Here is a 21,014-nt window from a genome sequence, read left to right as displayed (position 1 = left end):
CAAAGTGCCTACGAGAAAAAAAAAACTTGAAAGTTACAGTAACCCTTTCTGCAAAGTGCACAAAAAAAAGTGTTTCGCTAGAATACCGTGAACTTGTAAGGTAGACTGTTTTGAAAGAAAAAGTGATTTTTTTTCCTCAGTGTAATAAGAAGGGATTTTTTTCTTTCTTGTACATAATTAATAACGTAATAAAAGGAATCGGTTGTTCATAGTTATTAAAGAAAGGAAATTGTAAAAGTGACTGATTTACTAATTTGAAAAACAAAATGGAGGATCTTATCAAGTTATTCGCGGAAATGCAAATGCGTCAACAAGAAAGAGATGAAGTACAGAGAAGGCATCTACAAGAAAGAGACAAATTACAGAAAAAAGAACTACAAGAAAGAGACGAAAGACAACAAGAGATGAAGTACAGAGAAGGCGTCTACAAGAAAGAGACGAATTACAGAATGAAGGACTTCTTAAATGTATAGAGCAAATGCAACTTGGTCAAAAAGATTTGTTGGAAAGATTAACGACTAATTCTGCACAGGAAAGTAATACGACTTTTTCCACCGCAACAATTGTGAATAGCATAGATATGTTCACATACCTACCAGAAGAGGATAAAACTTTTGAGGCATACTTCAAGAGGTATGAAGCTATTTTCGAAACAGATTGTGAAAGCTCGTCAAGTGCAAAGAAAGAAAGTTTATTACTTTGAAAGCTTGATACCAGTGAACATTGCAAATTTGTTGATTTCATATTGCCAAGGAGAACGAATCAGTTAGATTTCGCTGAGACCGTAAAACTTCTTAAGGAGTTATTCGGACCAAACATGTCTCTTTTTCACAAGAGATGGTCGTGTATAAACCTTAAGAAAACGGAGGAGCAGGACTACCTGACATATGCGTCAGTAGTGAATAAACACTGTGACAATTTTAAATTATCGGAACTTACGTTGGACGACTTCAAATGTTTAATTTTTGCACAGGGGGTAGTTTCTACAAAAAATTCAAAGATCCGAAGACGTGTTCTCTCAAAATAAGAGACAGAACAAGGTCTGACACTGCAAAAGTTAGCAGGAGATGGTCAAAGGGCAATATCACTAAAAAAAGACTCCAGAGATATAGAAGAAGCAGGAGTGTCGTACATAAGGAAGAGTAAAAAATCTGGCAGAAACGCAGGGCAAAGAAAGTGTGAGACTCATCAAAATTCAAAAGATTACACGAGTTATGAATACTTAAACTCTAATTACAGAAAACGAAATTACGATTCAAGTCAAAGGAACTATACAAAATCGGGACCAAGTAATAATTGCGGAAGATGTGATGAAAAACATTGGGGAAAGGATTGTCCTTACAAAAATATCAGATGCTTCAATTGCGACAAAGTCGGACATAAGAGTATTTGTTGCAGAACAAAATATAGAGTACACCAAATGAGAACAAACGACAAAGAGAAAGACAATTTACGAAAATATGTGTTGGTTAATATTTTCGGCAAACAAATAAACTTTCAACTTGATGATTCTGGAGCAGATTTGTCGGTAATAAATGTTAGCACTTGGAAAAAAACTGAATAAACCGACTCTGAAAAAGTCAAGTAAGGTTGCAAGAACAGTGACAGGAGACAAAATCAAATTCGAAGGAGAAGTCGTACTGCCCATTTATTTAAATGCACGATGAAGAAATTGAAGATCTTCGTAATTAAAGAAAGCGAGAATTTATTGGGAACAGTTTTTATTGAAAAATTCAACCTTTGGGATAAACCGATGAACGCTTTTTGTAAAAAAATTACCAGCTGCACCACAACGTCAGAAAATATTAAAAATGAACTAAAGAATGAATTCCCAGAAATATTTACTACGGGACTGGGAAGATGTAATAAATTTAAAGCTTCGTTCGAGCTAAAAAAAAAATGATGCAACACCAGTATTTAAGAAAAAACGGAACGTGCCGTTCGCCGGATTAAACAAAATAGATAGCGAATTAGACAGACTTGAAAGAACGGGCATTTTATCGAAAATCGAAACTAGCGTTTGGGCAGCGCCTATGGTGTACGTAAAGAAGAAATCGGAACCAATTCGAGTCTGCGGAGACTTTTCTACCAGGTTAAATAATATGTTACAAGATCACCATTATCCTTTACCAAGCTTGGAAGAGATTTTTGCCAAACTAAATGGTGGAAGATTTGTCCGACGCCTATTTGCAAATTCCAATAGAAGAAAAATGGTCAAAGATTTTATCCATTAACACACACAAAGGGTTATTCAAGTATAACCGATTACCGTTCGGGATAAAAGTCGTGCCGGCGATATTCCAGCAACCAATGGACACAATGCTGAACGGTTTAGATTGTGCTTGTGCATACCTGGATGACATAATCATAAGGAGCGCATCTTAAAGTGAACATATAGAGCATTTAAAACAAGTGTTCACAAGAATAAACGAGTACGGATTCAAGGTGAAAGAAAACAAATGTGAGTTTTGTCTAGACGAAATCAAGTATTTAGGACAAATAATAAGTAAAGATGGTCGACGGCCTGATCCAGAAAGAGCGATAGCAATTAGGAACATGCCAGTACCACATAACATGACAAGTTTACAGAGCTTCTTAGGCCTTGCAAGCTACTACCAAGTGTTTATCAAAGGCATGCACGACCTAAGAGCTCTGCTGAACGAATTATTAAAGAAAGAAACACCATGGATATGGACAAAAGAATGTCAAGACTCATTTGAGGAAGTTAAAAAGACTTTGAAGTCAGATTTATCCTTAACTTATTACGACCCAGAGTTAATTACGTGTTCTATTGGAGTAAGGATATTACAAATTTTTATCGTTGGATAATAAATAAGCTAATTAAAAAGTAGTTCTTTGCAAATTTGCCTGTAAAGTCCAAAGTTTAAAACCTTTTTTAAAAAACACCGTTGAATTTCTTTTTTAAGTGAAACCTTATAATCTTCTTATACTGCACAGAAAATTTTGTTTAATTATGACAATTATTTCTATTTCATTCAATGTTTTTTTTTAGATATTATAAAAAAATTCACTCCATAAAGAAGTAATAAAATATATTAAATCAAAAACTCATGCATTTCTTTGAGAAAAGAAAAAAAAAATTCCTCGACTGTTTTTTTAAGGCAGTAAAATTTGACTAGTTTTTACCTATGGAGACACATATATCTTCATGCACAAGACTAGAAGGCTAACGTGAATGTGTGGTTTTTACTTCCTTCTGAACATCCGTATTTCAAAACAGGAACAAAAACTATTTCTGGCGTTTTGCTAGCACGTAATAATGTTTATGTAATGGTGGCTTTTTTCAAATAGTTGTTTAAAAAAATTATTTTATTCACAAAATACATGGAATTTAAAATATAAATATAGATAAATTCTTAAAAATGAAGAATGGAAGTACCCATTCAATAGTATTTTTTTATAGGTAAGTGATTTTTTGGAATTTATATATACATATATTTATCGAAGCAAGTTAAAAGTCGTTGATTTCCTTTAAATCTTTTTTTAAAGAAAACCGATTAAAAAAACAAATATTTCATAATTTGCTATTAAACCTGTTATTTTTTTAAATTTTGGTTTTTGCTCCTTTAATTGAAAAGAAATTAGGGTTTGAATTACATTTTTCAAGTAGTTATAAGCTTAGAAATATAGGAGGTCGAATTGTTCAATTTTTTTCACACATTTTTAATGTTGCTTTCTGACAGTGCTCCTATTTAAAAAAATCTCATAAAAATATTTTTTTAATCTGACATCTAGATTTTGTACAAAATGTATTTGTTTGAGAAAATCTTATGATTTGTGAGAAAATAATAGGCATGAACACAATAATTTAATTCGAAGTTGGTTGAATTGTTAAACAATTGGGCACAAAATCAGCTTTTTCAATATTTAATTGTTTTTACATTAAACAAATATCTTTGTTTTTCTGACTACACTTATTATGTCACGAAAATTTTTTGTGATTTACTAAAGATTTTAGATTTTAGAATGCAGATCTCTTTCTTTTTTATAAACTTTTTTTAAATCTAAATGTGTATTCATTTATCGGCCATCACAAATTAGCAGAATCATAAAGCCTTAAAAATATCTACAAAAAAGGAATTAAAAAGTATATTTAAGATTTTAAAGTGGGGAATCACTTTCCTATATAAATGTTCCGTAAAATGTGTACCCACTTCATGACCAGTTAGTGGTCAACAAGACATGGAATCTTTCGCAGTTTCTTACTCCTCTCTAATGTTTAAGAAATAATAATAATAATAATAATAATAATAATAATAATAATGATAATAATAATAATAACTTTAATTTGGATAAATGGTTCCATCCTCAAAAAATCTTTTAAAATTAAAACTATTATAGGTTGTCGGGGCTGCTGAAAAAGGAAAATAACGTTTAAAATTACAACTATTACAGGAATCAAGTAATTTTCAGGACAGTAAAAATTCAATATGTGGGATCACTTTTCTATATTAAGTTTACATAAAATGAGCACCATTTATGGCCACTGTTTTGTTTTGCTGGGCAGGGGGCGTCAACATAAAATGACCACCCATTTTATGGACACTATTTTTGGTTGTGGTGTCGGGGTAAAAAAAAACCCCTCTTTTCTAGGTGTTTTTGGGTGTGCTGTAGTTTGCCGGGTATTGAGCAATGTAATTCTTTATGTTAGAAGTGTTGGTCACGGTTATTCATACAAGCAAACTCCTTACGTGCGGAAAATTTAAATGTGATGTTCATTTTCAGTACACCTTAAGCCCCTAGTAAACAGGATTTTCCAAGTAGGTTTTGGTCTACCGGAGCTCAATTACTAAATACCCCCCCACACACACACACGTAATAATTACCAGATCATCAAAATGGGAGCTTATTTTATGTTAAATTGTGTTTATTTTACGTTGACCGACTCCCTCAAACAAAAAAGTGGCCATAAAATGAATGCACATTTTATGTTAAATTAATGTGGAAAAATGATCCCCCCTTTTTGAAACTATAATTTTTGTCCTGGAATTTTAAACCTTTCTTTTGTTTTCAGTACCCTTGAAAACCTTTTTCAGTGATCAGTTTAAAGGAACTTTTGATACTGGAAAGATGTAGCACCTTTACCCTCATCACTAATTTTTTCAAAGTAAATAAACGCTTCAAAATAAGTATAAAATACACAAAAAACGTATCTAGGTACTAGAAGAGTAACTTTTTTGCCTCTAGCAACATTTATTAGTAATATGTTGGTTTTGTTTTTATTTGTTTTTTTGTCTAAATTATAAAATGACTATTTTTCTTTATTAAATTATTAGGTGAAAGTACATATTAATTATCATGGATATCCTTCTTCATGTTCGGAATAGATTTCTAAATAATAACGTTATTATTAATGATGGAAGAAATCTTTATTTGAAATAGGACAGAAATAAAATGGATAAAAATTTTTAATTAACTAATCTCTGAAAGCATAGATACAGCACTCTCCCTATATACTAGCATGCAAGTACATGTTGACTTATATGTCCAGTTATTGACTTGGTTTCTCTACTTAAACAGATGAAGCTGGTAGCAGAACACATACCTTCTTCTATATCTCATTCCCTATCACATGCAGTTAAATTTTCAACATTAGCCTGGTCAGCAAGATCAACAAGTCTCGCTTGTAGATCTATTTCGGACCACAGTTTTCGATGATTGTGTATCGAATACCCATCGCCCACTTTGGAATGTTTATCACACTGTGGTAATGGTAGAAATCACCTTAGACTCTCGACCTAATATAACATAACATGCGGCCACCACAAAAATTGAACTCGCTAGATGAATTTATAGTTTTATTCAGATCTTATCTGGAGCTGAATATTGATGCTTTGCCAGTGCTATCAATGATATTTTTATTGTGATGCCATCACTAGATGGATTGCCTACCATGGCTTCATAGAGGTCAATTTACCCTCAAGAGAAGTATATACCATGCCAGTTTCCTAACCTGGTATTTTACCTTGTGGTACATACAGTCCCCCGCCTTTCCCAAATAGTCACCCATCTGGTATTGGCCAAGCTTACCATTGCTTAACTTTGGTGATCTGGTGAAAACCGGTGTATCAATGTAATTTTGCCTACAGTTGAAGAACCATTGCTCAAAACGTACTGTAATAAGTTTTAATGAGAAGCCATCAGGGATCTCACCAGACATGCCCCATGGGGAAATATCTTTTCTCTTCCAGCAGAAAAGTGCACACATAAGACCACTGAATGGTTCAAAGTGGAAATTGAAGCAGGTGTTTCCATACAAATTCTATCGCGAACCACACTCTCCCCAATGATTTACTTCTACTTGTGCAGCTGCCATTGCTAAAAGGCAGCATACATACCACAGACTTATCTGACGTAAGTCTAGTAAAAAACAGACAAAAGTATATAAAAGAAAGTAATTGTAAGATAGTATTGTAAGTAAAACAAATACTGTATACCCTTTAAATAAGGTTTTTATTAGCACAAAAGAACGATACGTCGGGTCCGACGTCAACACTATAAAGTAACATGGTGGACACTACTGGAGTAGTATACTGAGCTAGCACTTCATCAGGGAGAGTGCTATTGGAAAGTTTCATATCCATACGAAACATAATAAACAGATAGAAATAGCGACTGTTCAGAGACAATACACCGAAACCACCAGAAAACACATTTAATCAAAAATTAGGAACTCTTGATTTCTGGAAAACCTACAACAGTGTAGTAAATAATGGGCAATAAACCATCCCCCTACTATCTAACAATCATGAGGTTGTTTGCATAGTAACCAAGAAGGCAAACAGGTTTGCCAGTCGGTTTGCAAATCACTCCTTCCCTGATTTTCCTTTGCAGACAGACACCATACTTAATGATCTGGATATCACCCATTCTCAAGTGCATGATATAAAAAAACCTAGATGCCTCAAAAGCATGTAAACTCACTCTCATCCCAGCCGTACTATTTACAAATGCTTTGCTGAGGTTGCTCCTATCCTCTCCGAACTTTTCAACTAATGTCTTAACGAATCTTGCTTTCCTCACTTCTGGAAAACTGCTTATGTGGTACGAATTTACAAGAATTTTGGTGAAAGAACTGACCCATTAAATTATCGCCTAATTAGCCTCCTCCCTCATTTTGCCCAAACTTTTGAGTATAATTAATCAAGCTCTAGTACACTACCTTACATTTGTTAAACTGTTGTCCAACCAACAATATGGATTTAGGCAAGCCCGTTTTACTACAGATATCCTAACTGTAATCTCTGAAGTATATACTATACACTGGACAAAGCAGTGCAAGGTAGGGCTAGATATAGCTAAGGCTTTTGACTGAGTATGGCACGATGGTCTTCTCATGACAATCAAATATTATGGTATCACTGGATGAATACTTAACATAATTAAATCCTTAAAAAAAGAAGAATCCATGTTGTCTTCGATGGTCATTCATCAACGTAATATAAATGCGGGTGTGTCTCAGGAGTCAGTCCTTGGCCCTGCATTATTCCTGATATTCATAAATGATATCCCTGGTAAAACTGTCTCTGAGATGAGTATATTTGGTGATGACACCCTACTTTATAACAGGCATGATGGGAAAGCGAATTAACACATATCTAAGGTAATTGGGGAAACCATAGAGGTTGGCTTCTTGTCTGTAGAGGAATGGGAACAAAAATGGATGGTAACATTTAATGCTGCAAAGACTAAGCTTGTTTCCTTTGATAATTACAAGAAACCTTTTAAACCAATAATAGTTATGGTTAAGTATACATTACCAGAAAGAACTTCATTCAAATGCTTCAGCTTAACATTCACATTCGAACAGATACATTGAGGGCATTGCCACGGCTGCTGCAAAGAAGCTGGGCTCTCTCTGGCATGCTAGGAAGTTATTTACACCTGAATATATCCTGTACATCTACAAGACCACCATTCGCCCATGTATGGAGTATTCTTCTCACATTTTGGCTGGTGCATCTGCTACTAGTCTCCCTTCCTGACTGGGTTCAAAAGAGAATTGCCAACGTGATTGGACTTTCAACTAAGCTTCAGCCACTGTCCCATTGAAAAAATGTTGCATCTCTCTGCCTAATTTATATGTATTTTAATAGGAGATGCTCTGGCGTAAGGAAAAAAATGGAAAATTAAAACAAAAATAAAATAAAATACGAAATTATGGTTTAAAACAAAAACATTATCTTAACATAACACCCAAGATGGCGGATTTCTTTTCCCCAAATACCATGTTTATCATGTAAAAAATAAACATTTTGTTGTTAACATCAAACGGAAAAATCATCTGAAGAAGATGGTGGCGACAGGATATTTTTATGGACACATAAATCGTAAATTTGCCTTCCCACTAATAAAACAGGTGTAACAACAAAAAAATTCAGGAGAAAATAAACAAGTTATAAAAAAGAAAAAGTAAGTCCATGAATTTCAACAAAGTTTTGCACTATATATGTTCTCCACCTATTAAATAGATACATTGAGCTTAAATCGAAATTAACGGTGATTAGGTTTTTAACATAACAATCTAGACCCGTTAAATGAAAACAGTCTACATTGAAATTAATGATATTTCAAAAATAAACATTTAATATATATATATATATATATACATATATATATATATATATATATATATATATATATATATATATATATAAATATATTAGGTTTGACTATTTCTTCGAAATTACTTCTCATGCTAATATTTGTGTGTGTAGGATGATGGCAGTTTTAGCAGACAATTTTATTTATATTTAGTATATTTCATAACGGATTGAATTTATTTTTATTATATTTTATAATAGACTGAATTTATTTGTAAATTGACGTACCCACCACATTTTTTTATTTAAAAATTTTTAAACTCCCTGTAGAATAGCACACATATAATTAGTTTTTGGACGATTGCATAATGACCGAGAATTGCACCATCCAGCAAATAATTTGTTCAGAAAATCGATAATATTTAAAGATTAAACAACTGTGGTTGTGAATAATGTTTACATTCGGATGAATTTTGGGTAAACGGATATTCTTTTATGTTTTTCACCACAAACACGTCACAATCCACTTGGACCTAACAGGCTTTTATTTGTTACAAAAAATACAGGTGTATTTTATAATAATACAGCTAGATTAAATATGCATTACCTATTTTTATATTTAGTTTTAATGATATTTAAAGTTTAAAAATTCAACGTGATAAGTAAAACGCCTGTAAGTAAAACTATTTTATGTTCATATGAATTGAGTTAAACAGATGTTTGAAGATAAAATATTCAAAACGGTTTTTACACTTTTCAACACAAAGTATCAATATATATATATATATGTGTATATATATATATATATATATATATATATATATATATATATGTGTGTGTGTGTGTGTGTGTGTTTATTTTCTTACCTTGATTAAAACACTGTAGATATAATTTCAACTAGATTATATTCTAAACAATAGCTGTACTTACTTGTTTGGTGTAAAGTTCGAGAATAGTTATTTTTAACATGACTCTTAGGATATCTTGGATTAAATTATTCTGGTGAGTTCTGTGTTTAATCCCATAAAATTGACAACAATAAACGAAATACGAATATGTGAATGCAAATACTAAAAAATATTTACTTTTATTTTCTGCAGATGTTCCTGATTGAACCCTATTACTGAATTTTAAAGGAATATGTTTTGCTCTAAACATACTATGAACATTATTACCTTATTTGGAAGAATACAGCGACATCTGTGGGAAGATTTCTTTACTAGATATTACTATTAGCAAATTTTATATTATAGTTTTGAAAAAACACATTTTAACACTATTTAATTTTGGGAAATATGTGTTTAATTTCCCAATAAATCAAAATATAAGAAAAGATCGAAACAAACATTTTGATGTATGAGAATTAAAACTAAGGAAAAATATTTCAAATAAATGAAAATATAACAGGAGATCGAATCAAACATTTGGACATATGAGAATTAGAACCGAGGAAAAACTACATTTTTAATAAGTGATATTTATAAAGAATCACATTTAGTGACTCATATAAAAACTCACATATAAGAATTCAGAAAACACACATTTTATGAAATATGTGAATATTCTGTTTTTGCAAAATATGGTTTACTGAAACATAAAACACATATTGCAAAAATAATACAATTTAATGGAAAACAATTGCACTTAAAGAATCAGATTTAGTGAAGCATATGAGAACTCACACTGACCTTGAAAATGCTGCTGTGAAACCTGACATAGTTATATGGAATAAGTCAGAGAGAGTTGCAACCTTGATTGAAGTGAGTGTTCCTAATGATGGCGGTCTTAACAGAGCTGAAAGAGAGAAACAGACCAAATACCAAGGTCTCATGTATGATATGAAAAGAAACTGGAACCTAAAGGGGATATCGATCATACCAGTTATCATAGGTGCCACAGGACTTATGAAGAAGAACCTGAAGTCCTACCTAACTAATATTCCTGGTGAACCAAGTGCAAAAGAGATTCAGACAATTGCACTTAAGGGAACTGCGAGGATACTAAAAAGAGCTCTCGGTTGGTTTCAATAAAAAAGCGGGACAATGTTGGCAGCTGGTTTGGCTGCCCCATACCCAGCATTAACATCTTCAAAGGAAGAAAAATAAAAAAGGGAGAAATGTTGAATGCCTACTAGACATTATCCTTGAGTGTCTATGGTCTCTATTTGCAAGAGTATGTCAGAACAACCAATCACGAAGATACTTGTATCTACAAGTAAACTTTGACCAAATATTCAAAATCACATTGTATTCCCAGTCCAAATCAGATATCCTTTAACTTTAATGAAAAACAATTGCATTTAAAGAAAGATCAGTATTTAAAAAATCTCTTATTTGGAATATAGGTAAATGGAAACCCATAGTGGAGAAAAAACACATTCTTGTGAAGTTTGTGGATATTCTTGTTCTACAAAGTCATCGATAGTGAAACATATGAGAACTCACACCAGGGAAAAGCCACATACTTGTGAAGTGTGTAGATATTCTTGTTTTGTAAAATCAAAGCTAGTGAGACATATGAGAACTCATACTGGGGAAAAGCCTCATTCTTGTGAAGTTTGTGGATATTCTTTTTCTGAAAAATCACATTTAGTAAAGCATATAAGAACTCACACTGGGGAAAAGCCATATTCTTGTGAAGTGTGTCGATATTCTTGTTCAGAAAAATCAAATTTAGTGAAACATATGAAAACTCACACTGGGGAAAAGCCACATTCTTGTGAAGTTTGTGGATATTCTTGTTCTGAAAAATCATCCTTGGTGAGACATATGAGAACTCATACTGGGGAAAGGCCACATTTTTGTGAAGTGTGTGAATATTCTTTTTCAACAAAATCATCATTAGTGAGACATATCTCAACTCATACGGGGGAAAAGTTACATTCATGTGAAATATGTGAATATTCTTGTTTTCTAAAATCAAAGTTAGTGAGACATATGAGAAATCATACTGGAGAAAAACCACATTCTTGTGAAGTTTGTGAATATTCTTTTTCTGAGAAATCAGATTTAGTGAAGCATATGAGAACCCATACTGGGGAAAAGCCACATTCTTGTGACGTTTGTGGATATTCTTGTTCTCAAAAGTCATACTTAGTGATACATATGAGAACTCACACTGGGGAAAAGCCACATTCATGTGAAATGTGTGAATATTCTTGTTCTACAAAATCAGATTTAGTGAAGCATATAAGAACTCACACTGGGGAAAAGCCATATTCTTGTGAAGTGTGTAGACATTCTTTTTCTCAAAAAACAGATTTAGTGAAACATATGAGAACTCACAGGGGAGAAAAGTTGAATGTCTACTAGACACTATCCTTGAGTGTCTAAGGTTCTCTGTGGGGGGGGGGTTGTCAGGACAACCTAGAATGAGGATACTTTTCTCTACAAGTGCACCCTAACCCTAACCCTAACCCTAACTATTCAAAATCACATTGTATTTGCAGTCCAAATAAGATCTCCTTTCTATGGCTAACCCACATTAGCTTTTACAATAAATTGTGCACAATCTCCAAGTGATGTAATCTCAAGTCATAGCACAAAGCTGTGTACCCTACCAAACTAGATAAAGTCCTGTGCTGGAATTAAGTAAGATCAAGAGACAAGAACGAAAAATATACTACAACATATGAAAATTATAAATTAAGAAGAGGAAAGTTATGTTCTCATTTTTTTTAGTAATTCCATGTTTTAGGCATAAAAGAACTTTAATCAAACATTCAAGTATCTATGTATCACATATTGAGTTCAAGTGTTTGCCCTAGAAAGTGGGTCCCTTGATTTATGAAAACTTTGACTAAAATAAAATAAGAAGGGTAAAGCTTTATTCTTATGAAATGTGTTGATATTTTTGTTCTAAGAAATCATCATTAGTGCAACATAATGTGAAAAAGCCACATTCTTGTGAGTTCATGGGAATTTTTGTTTTTAAAAATCCTGTTTAGATAATTCATACTGGATAAAAGCCACAAACTTGTAAAGTGTGTGGATATTCTTGTTCTAATAAACTCAAACTCGTTGAGACATATAAGATCTTGTCTCATGTATGATATGAAAAGAAACTGGAATCTTAAAGAGATATCAATCATACCAGTTATCATTGCCACAGGGTTCATGAAGAAGAACCTTAAGTCCTACCTAACTGATATTCCTGGTGAACCAAGTGCAAAAGAGATCCAGACAATTCCACTTAAAGGAACAGCGAGGATACTAAAAAGAGCTCTCGGTTGGTTTCAATAAAAAGCAGGGTAATTTTGGCAGCTGGTCTGGCTGCCCCATACCCAGCATTACAATCTTCAAAGGAAGAAAATAAAAAAAAAGGGAAAATGCATATTCTTGTGAGGTTTCTAGATATTTTTGTTGTAAACAATCAAATTTACTGATTCATATGAGAATTCAGACTGGGGAAAAGCAATATTTCTGCTCCAGTTAGAATAAAATGAGGAGAAAATGAAAGAATAAATAAACAACAAACCAATAGATATTCTCAAACAGATTGCAGATATTGAATGTCTATGAAGAAAACAAGGTTGAAATACAGGAATTATGCTTCTTAGCGTTGGATTGATTTACTATATAAAAAAAAACCCTGTGTAAACAACCTACTAATTTTTAATTAAAGGCGGTGGAATCACACCATAGCTACTATAGATGTTGTTTACTCTATCTGTTGCTTGGTACGGAGGACTCCGATACATGGGTAATAAAAAACGATGCAATCCTCATATCCCCAAAACAGTCAAGCACTGCACTTTAGAAAATGCAGAGGAATATAAAAGCTCTTTATTCACATAGCTACTATAGATGTTTAATCACTCTCTTGATTAGTTAATGGGTCTCGGATGCATGGCTAATAAAATGTGAAGCACTCCACCCTAGAAGATACGTAAGGATATAAAAGCTCTGTATTCACCTGGTTAAATACAAAAAGCTAAATGCAGAAGGTGTTTTCGCACCAACCCTTGTCATGATTGTGATCAGTATTAATACGTGTATACACCCGCCCTTCAAAAACAACAGACGCTGTATACTAACAAAACAGAAATGAAAACATACATAGATCGAGAGTCACATGTACATAAACACGGTTACATAGACGTTATACAACCTTACGAGTATATATGCATGTTATATATATATATATATATATATATATATATATAAATATAACACGGAAATTACATAATTGTCGATGCAATAATTTATTTCAACCTTATGGTATTTTCAAGCATCTAAACTAGACAATTACATTTTTGATACTCAAATACTCAGATACTTTGAGTATCAAAAATGTAATTGTCTAGTTTAGATGCTTGAAAATACCATAAGGTTGAAATAAATTATTGCATCGACAATTATGTAATTTCCGTGTTATATTTTATGTTATTGCTCTGTTTACCACATTGAGCTCTCATACCCGGATTTCCTCTGGAATTATTCCATTATAACACTATATATATATATATATATATATATATATATATATATATATACGTAAGTGAAGATTCGTCAATTATATTAGTGAGCAATCAGGTTGTCATGAATAGAATATCCAAGTAAGATAACTGAATTAGCTAAAATAGTAATTTTTCTAATTGAGAGTGATATTGTACCTTTAAACTTCATCATAATGCCAATACTGCCTACAGAATCGTCAGTCCCGTGGTTTTCATCAAGCTTTATCCCCAACTTTCAAATATTCTAATTGAGATGAAAAAAAACTAGCGTTTACGAAAAGGCAGAATTTTGTATACAACCACATTTTAATAGAGAAAATTTTCTGAATCATTAAACCACACTTTTTTCTAGAAATGTTATACAATCTATAAATATAAAAGCAAAAATGTATGTTTGTATGTGTGTTCGCTTTTTCTGTGTGTCTACAAAAGGCTTCTTTCAGAGAAACGGTTGCTCGGTTCACAACTTTTTAAAACTTTTTATATCGCATATAAATCGTAATATCTCACAGTTAACAACGCAGCTCGCCTGTCTATTTAATTTGCTCGATTTCGGGAAGATAAATATTCAACATTTGTTGCTTGCCGAATGTAGGTTAGTCTTTTTCCTATAACATCTTGGGGGGGAGCGTTCAGCAGTAAATACTATCCCGCAGTCAAACTTGACCTCATTAACTCATTAAAACGCGCATCTGCCAAATCCAATTAATTAAATAAATTCAAACGTGTTTCTGTTAGCATCTCACAGTGGGGCAATGGTTAACATCTCACGTTTTTTTTTTCACACTTTAATTGTCAACTTTGCCTCAACCGTTCGGGTTCGATCCTCATACTTACTTTTTTTACCCCCCCCCACACACCTCCAAACACCCGGGCAACGCCGGGTACCCCTCGCTAGTGATAATATAAAAGTAATAAAAGTATTTTATTCACGTTTAACTTTGTTCTCTTATTCATTAGTTAATAGTTGTTCGTAAATAAACGCTGATTTTTTAAAAGGGTGTTAGTTTATTAAGTGTTCATATAAACCACTAATAGATCTATTTCACTTATATTTTCTTTGTATAAGAAAGTTTATTGCAGAAATTGTATTTTATTTGTATCTGATTAAGATTTGACCATTTTATTACTATGAAAATTGTTGTACTACAAGTGATTAGAGGTTGATTATTAGTAATTAGCTTTGATAATATTACACCGAAAAATAGTTTGTAATATTACACCGTGGAAACGATGTAAAAAAAAACAATATTAGGCTCTTTACACAGATCAGAATTTGAATCTTTTAATTTGCATGTGTGTTTCTGTTAGTCAGATATTAAATGTAAAGCATTAAACACGGATTCCAATTATGTGTATATCTTAACATACTCAGGAGTTTGATAATCTATGTTGAAAAAAGTAAATTTGGGGCAAATATGTGATATTTATTCAATAGACAAATTTCATCTTCCAATAACATATTATGGTTTTAATACCCCGGATGCAATTAATGACTTTGATGCATATACGAATTAATTTACCGTATTCTTTAGAAAATCGATTTTATTTTTTTTAAATGCAAATTAGGTAAAAAAAAAGGTAAAAAAAGGTTTCATATATATGTTTAAATACTGCAAACACGTACAATAGGTTAATTCATTTATAAAGCTAATTGGATACAGTAAAGGCAATTAATACTGATTTAGTGTAATTTTGACAAACAATTTCTGGTGATTGTTAGTTGTATAATCGCTAGTGAAACATGTGGGATATATTATGCACGTTTTACTTATTGGATTTAATTCATTTGACGACGATATTTTAGAGAATTGTTTGGATGCTTATCAGAAATTCATAGTACAGAAATATTTTCAAATCATACCACGCTACTATAATAATCTAATAAATCACCATACTGATCATGTGGACAGAACTTTTATATCCTCAGTGTACCTTTTGACGTGTCCCAGACGACTCTAACTGTCAGTATTTATGGCGTAAGCTTCCTGACATTATCTTCAATCTTTTGAAAGTACAGTCTTGGAAATAGATCACATTAGATAAGATTAGTATCGTTGCAAAGGTTTAAATTTGAATAATATTGTATGTGTTTTATTTGTTTAAATGGATGTTAATTGGAAATTCATTTCGAAAATGTTTCCAATCAAATAATGTAGTACGACAAAATCGCATTATTTCTAGAGAATCTGAAGAAATTTTTATCAACTTCTTCCTGCGAAAAGTAATCAAGTTATGTATTACAAGTAAAACATAGAAACAATTAAGGATAAAAACAAAAAAGGATAAAAAAGAAATCTGATTTATTAAATAGTCCTGATAGAAAAGTATGTGATCTCATAGGGCTGCCAAAAAAATGTCCATCTTGATTATAAGGTTTCTTATAATAGTAACTGTCTGGAGAGTTTGAATTTGAAGGGAGAGCATGAAGAGAAAGAGAGAGAAAGACAGAGAGAGAGAGAGAGAGCGAGAGAGAGAGGGATGGGTGCACTTACTTATGAAGCTCCCAGGTTCGTTTATCCGTATTGAAACAATGTAAAAGTTCTTTTTCATATACAGAATCCTTGTTTTAACAGTTCTCAGTTCTTTTCCTGTAAACTCGTTTCCAAGTTCATTTTTATTTTAAACGTCCATGCATGCATCTCGGGTTTGAGAAATAAATTCTCTGAAGAGAACAAATTACAGTTCATTTTATCAGACAACAATCGAGTAAATATCCCATAGTCCTTGTTTTACGAAGATTAAAATTCCATTAACGCAGAATATTTTAGTTTGTCATGTTTCTTAGAAAAACTTTCACAAGACGAATTTTCTTCTTATAATCCTTATTTATCCCTTTCTCGATAAGTATATTTATGCCTCTCTGCATTTTCTTCTCTAAACAATTTTAATGCCCTGTTAGGACATTAAAATTGTTTATCGTCTTTAACAATCCTTTAGATCTCCTTTTCTCCCGAGACCTTAAAAAAGATGTACTCGATACATCTTTCTTGTTCTCTCGACGACGTCTTTTCAACAATTGATGATATTACTTCAAAACTCCTACACGTACTTCAATTTGGCGCAAGAACGCCCCTTTCCAATCAACGAGCAGAAGATTCGTGATGTAAAAAAGGAAGGGAAATGGTATGAATGATTGGGAAGAGGCTGGATGGAAAGAAGAAAGAGCAAAAGAAAGAACGAAACAAATAAAGATGGCGGAAATAGTTATCACAAAGTATATAATAATGTTTACACCTGAAAGGTGTCGCTATATAAACATCATATCATTTCATAAACATTTTGTTATTTCTTTTAATAATTTAAATAGCATCAACCATCTACACAAACACAATGAAAAAATATAAATGTGTATATATTTACACATACACATCTTGTTATTTCTTTTAATAATTTAAATAAAATCACCAATCTACACAAACACAATGAAAAATATAAATGTGTATATATTTACGCACACACATTTTGTTATTTCTTTTAACAATTTAAATTGCATAGGCACCGCAAAAACTGGGGGGGGGGGGGCAGGTCAGTACTTTTTGACGGACCGTCTTTTTAAAAATCTACCAAAAATCAGGTAATTATCCGATCAATACGAAATTTTCAGCGATTATTAGGAGAAGAATGAACTTTATAACAGTGTACTTTTTTTTCATAAACGATATTTATATATATATATATTTTTTGCTTACAACCCCCCCTTGTTTTGAAGTGGGAACAAATATGCTTAAAATAATCATCTGAAACTGAACAAAACATATTGTGTTGTTGTAAGGGACAGAATTATAGATTAAAAAAAAAAATTGTTTGCATACCTTATTTTGACGTCTGAATATCAGAACTTCGATTGTGTTTAATTATCCCGCTTTTGAGTTTTGAAATGTGAAATTCGGTGAATATGTTAAGTAAAATAATTAATTTAAGTTAAGCAAAACAAAAAAAAATTTTTTTAATATTTATACGAAAAAAGCCATTTTAAAATTTTTGATAAATAAATTAACAATTTTTTTTTTAGCGAGCCGAATAATGCATGACCATTATTAAACAGGGCATGCTTTGAATAATCGATACGAAAAAAAAAAAAATTCGATAAATATTGTGCCCTTTGTGTTAAAAATAGCATCATTTTTTTCGATCTCGTTTGAAAACGTTTGCCGCCTTTCGACTACGGTGGACCAAACGCGCTGAAATAATTTTTTTTATTCTGCTTTAAATTGCCCCCCCCCATTTTGGGGAGCCTGGCCCCCACACACATACACATTAAAAACCAAACTCATACAAATGGTCACCCATCTGGTACTGGCCAGCCTCAGCTTAATAATACATTGAAATTTTCGTCACTGAAAAATAATTTTTTTTGGGCCTGTTTGGTCTTCCATAGTTTTCTTCTTATCAAAAGAAAACGTAAACAGAGTCGATCTGAACTTTACGTCGACGCGAAATATCTGGTTACCTATATGAATAAGTGGAATTATTTGAAATTCAGGTACTTATATTATAATATTTTTGCATATTCTCTTAGAAAATCATCCTAAATCTTAGTTAGACAATAAATAAATAAATTAATTATTTCAAAAACCCTTTTTTTTAAATGTTTAAGTACGTTTTTTGTGCAAGACAAAAAATGTCAATTGTTAACTTTTTGGGAAAATTTAACATTTAAAATTGAATTAAAAATAGTAGAAAAAGTTTTACATTATTCTGTTTTCTATATGATAAAATTCAGGGTTTTATCTTTCTGGAAAAAAAAAGTTACTCAGAAATAATGGATTTTAATAAATGTAATTTAGTTTTAAAAAACAACAACAACTTGATTTTGCGGCCATTTTTGGCGGTGCCTAAAATAGCATCAATCTACACAAACACAATGAAAAAATATAACTGTTTATATATTTACGCACACACATTTTGTTATTTCTTTTAATAATTTAAATAAAATCACCAATCTACACACACAATGAAAAAATATAACTGTTTATATATTTACGCACACATTTTGTTATTTCTTTTAATAATTTAAATAAAATCACCAATCTCCATAAACACAATGAAAAAATATACATGTTTACATATTTACGCACACACATTTTGTTATTTCTTTTAACAATTCAAATAACCTCACCAATCTATTAATAATTTAATTCACAAAAGAGAAATGCAGTAAAGAATTCCAAACGTTGACAAATATAATCTAAGTTTGATACGAACACAATTCGGGTCGCTTTGACGCTTAACTAATGAAGTTACACTTTTACACGAGGAACGAAATAAAGATTACACCGTATTACAATGACCTGAATTCATTGTTCTTCAGCAGTTGATTTTCCCTTTAATTAATTCCACGATTAAATCGTGTTTTCCATATTTTAAATTTCATTCTTTTATATTTTCATATATTTTATTTTTTAAAGAATTGGACACACAAAAGAAAAGTTGTATCAATTTACTGAAGAAATCATGACAAGCAAAACATATTTTTCTGTTTTGAACACAAAAGATAAAACAAATTCAACCTGTTTTATTTTTATTTATTTTTTTTGTATTGAATTCCTGGAATGAAAGGTAAGTTTCTATTTTGTTTTACACTTAAAGAAATTATCATTCAATATTAAAATTATCATTCAATATTAAAATTATCATTCAATATTAAAATTATCATTCAATATTAAAGGCTACAATAATTGAATTCGACGTCGGTCGAATTGTTAAACAACCGAACAAAAAACTATTGTTTTCAATATTTAATTGTTTTAACATTTTATTTTTGTCCGTTTACACCTGATTATTATGTCGCTAGAGATTTTCGTTTGCTATTTAAATTGGAAACACTTTAGTTTATAAAATGTACATAAAATGAGCACCCATTTATTATCAATCGCCAATTAGTAGGAACTTAATATATAAAAAAGATAGTGCTAGTTTACCCATTGAAAAAAAAAATCTATTTTTGTGCTATTACTTTTCAACAGTTTCAAAAATATCCGCAGAAAAGAAATTTAAAAAAACAAAACATTTAAGAGTTTAGAGTAGTCAATCAGTGATTGACTACTCTAAACTCAATCACTTTCTGATATAAATTTAACGCTTTTACCGGTCAATGAGACATTAGATGTGTCAGAAATTGACCTGACGAATGCGTGAAAAATATTGAATAATTCGACGCCCTGTCTTTCCAAGCTTATAACTACTCGAAAAATGTAATTCAACCCCTATTTTTTTTTCAGTTATAGGAGCAAGGACCAAGGTTTCATTAAAAAAAACTAAAAAAACGTGTTTTTTTTTGTTTGTTTTTTTAAAGAAGGTTTTAAACTTCGGACTTTACAGGTAAATTTCTAAACAACTCTTCTTTTTTTTTGTTTTTAATTTGAATATATTATTTATTTATCTTTTATCTTCAATTTGTGATATATAAAACTTTGGTGAGTAAATTAATTATTTAGTTTTTAATAGACATTTCAAAATGGGGGGGGGCGTGAATTGAAAAAAAAAACGTTTGTCTAAAATATTACATTCGGTTTATTGGAAAGCGCATAAAATTTCACATTGAACTAGAAAATATCGTAAAAATAGAATCAATAGAAAAATTTTGATAGATTTTTTAAAGTTTAAACATTGAAAAATACTGAACTCGTAAAATTCAATTAATTTCAATACTATTTTTTTTTTTAATAAAAAAATAATATTTCTATTACTTTTAAAACAACTTTAATAGTTTATTTTGGAAGTATAATCCATAAAGAAAATAAATAACCCACTTTTAAAAGAGAAATTACGAGTTTTTTTTTTATATTGTATTCGCAGTATCGTCTTAGGGATGTCAAAAATTCCCAAAATATTCTGATACACCTCATGAGACATGTAATTGTTTGCAGTTTCCAATTCTTATGGCGGTGAGGGGAGGTAGGAAATGGGGCAATCATATTGTATTTTTTGTATTTATTACGCTTTTTTGGTGAGTGAGATTAAAGCCACGTGATGTTAACTACTCTGTA

The sequence above is a fragment of the Euprymna scolopes genome, chromosome 19 (genome assembly GCF_053919585.1).
Source record: "Euprymna scolopes isolate OS-2025 chromosome 19, ASM5391958v1, whole genome shotgun sequence".
Taxonomy (NCBI): domain Eukaryota; kingdom Metazoa; phylum Mollusca; class Cephalopoda; order Sepiida; family Sepiolidae; genus Euprymna; species Euprymna scolopes.
Note: the sequence above shows the minus strand (reverse complement) of the source record.